The sequence below is a fragment of the Xenopus tropicalis genome, chromosome 2 (genome assembly GCF_000004195.4).
Source record: "Xenopus tropicalis strain Nigerian chromosome 2, UCB_Xtro_10.0, whole genome shotgun sequence".
Lineage (NCBI taxonomy): Eukaryota > Metazoa > Chordata > Amphibia > Anura > Pipidae > Xenopus > Xenopus tropicalis.
This window is the reverse complement of record NC_030678.2, coordinates 8,798,837-8,801,131: the sequence shown is the minus strand read 5'-3', so window position 1 is coordinate 8,801,131 and position 2,295 is coordinate 8,798,837. Positions and strand designations below refer to the sequence as shown.

Genomic DNA, 2,295 nt, shown 5'->3' with positions numbered 1-2,295 from the left:
TTTACTTACTTTGGGCTGGAGCTCCATCACCGGCTAAAACAAAGAACAGAATAGAAGTTATGAGACTTGGACTAATAACACAGACTGCTGTAATGCATGCTACATTTTTGAAAAGTTTCTTCACCGTATAAATCTGAAATAGATTGCGCTTAGCAAAATTCGAATAGAATTTTTACTTACTTGTGGAAGGAGCTCCATCAACGGCTAAAACAAAAAAAAGAAAAGAAGTTATTAGACTTGAACTAATAACACAGACTGCTGTAATGCATGCTACATGTTTAAAAAGATACTTAATTGTATAAATTGTTAATATATTGCGCTCTGCAAAGTTTGAATAGAGTTTTTACTTACTTTGGGCTGGAACTACCTCACCGGCTAAAACAAAGAACAGATGAGAAGTTATGAGACTTGGACTAATAACACAGACTGCTGTAACAGATGCTACATTTTTGAAAATATATTTCATTGTATGAATCTTAAATGTAGCATGAAGTGTGTTGAAATATCTGCTTTTAATCTTGGATGGTAAAACTTCCTTTAGAGAATGTACAGATTACTTTCAGTATGCTTTTGCACTTTTTTGGTAGACATAATGTTAGTGCTCGTGGGTGATTAAAAAAAATTGTCCTTTACATTTGGCTGGTGGTGCAGGTATTCCAGTTAAGATGAAGCACAGATTATAAATGAGAAATTGAATTAAGAATAAAAAATGTTGTCTCTATATTATGAGAATCACAACTGGTTTAGCTGCATCATCTAAAACCTAGAACAGATGAGAAGTGAGTAACTGAAAAAGAGTTTTGTCTATATTTATATAACTGTGCAATTAATAAACAAAGAATGGATTGCCCATAGCAAAATTTGAATAGACGTTTACTTTAGAAGGTGTATAGATGACTTTCAGTAAGTTTTTCCCCATGATTGATATGTCTTCCTTTGAGAAAAACATGATTTGTGGGAGAGTAAATGAATTGTCCCTTACCTGGTGAAGATGCGGCAGCTAAAACAAAGAACAGATGAGAAGTGAGTAATTGAAATAAGCAAAGAGTTTTGTCTATATCATGATATTTATATAACTGTGCAATTAATGAACATACAATGGATTGAGCACAGAAAAATTCGAATAGAATTTTTACTTACATGCGTCTTGTTTTGGTGCTACATCAGCTAAAACAAAGAACAGATGAGAAGTGAGTAATTGAAATAAGCAAAGAGTTTTGTCTATATCATGATATTTATATAACTGTGCAATTAATGAACATACAATGGATTGCGCAGAGCAAAATTCAAATAAAATTTTCACTTACGCGCGGCTTGTGTTGCTCCTGTATCAGCTAAAACAAAGAACAGAATAGAAGTTATGAGACTTGGACTAATAACACAGACTGCTGTAATGCATGCTACATTTTTGAAAAGTTTCTTCACTGTATAAATCTGAAATAGATTGCGCTTAGCAAAATTCGAATAGAATTTTTACTTACTTGTGGAAGGAGCTCCATCAACGGCTAAAACAAAAAAAAGAAAAGAAGTTATTAGACTTGAACTAATAACACAGACTGCTGTAATGCATGCTACATGTTTAAAAAGATACTTAATTGTATAAATTGTTAATATATTGCGCTCTGCAAAGTTTGAATAGAGTTTTTACTTACTTTGGGCTGGAACTACATCACCGGCTAAAACAAAGAACAGATGAGAAGTTATGAGACTTGGACTAATAACACAGACTGCTGTAACGCATGCTACATCTTTGAAAATATTCTTCACTGTATAATCCTTTAATGGATTGCGCTTAGCAAAATTTGAATAGAATTTTTACTTACTTTTGGCTGGAGCTCCATCAACGGCTAAAACAAAAAACAGAAAAGAAGTTATGAGACTTGGACTAATAACCCAGACTGTTGTAATGCATGCTACATCTTTGAAAAGATTCTTCACTGTATAAATCTTAAATGGATTGCGCTCTGCAAAGTTCGAATAGAATTTTTACTTACTTTGGGCTGGAGCTCCATCAACGGCTAAAACAAAGAACAGAATAGAAGTTATGAGACTTGGACTAATAACACAGACTGCTGTAATGCATGCTACATTTTTGAAAAGTTTCTTCACTGTATAAATCTGAAATAGATTGCGCTTAGCAAAATTCGAATAGAATTTTTACTTACTTGTGGAAGGAGCTCCATCAACGGCTAAAACAAAAAACAGAAAAGAAGTTATGAGACTTGAACTAATAACACAGACTGCTGTAACGCATGCTACATGTTTAAAAAGATACTTCATTATATAAATTGTTAA

The 2,295-nt window shown here is 32.9% G+C and overlaps 1 long non-coding RNA gene across 1 annotated transcript; it reads right to left on the bottom strand.

The window, feature by feature from the left end:
- Positions 1-989: 989 nt before the first annotated feature.
- LOC116408744 lies at positions 990-1,676 on the bottom strand. The gene is made up of 5 exons (XR_004221196.1): positions 1,653-1,676; positions 1,482-1,505; positions 1,308-1,334; positions 1,141-1,167; positions 990-1,000 (listed from the first exon to the last, which is right to left on the bottom strand). It is a non-coding gene; the product is annotated as an uncharacterized LOC116408744 (long non-coding RNA).
- Between the last annotated feature and the right edge of the window lie 619 nt (positions 1,677-2,295).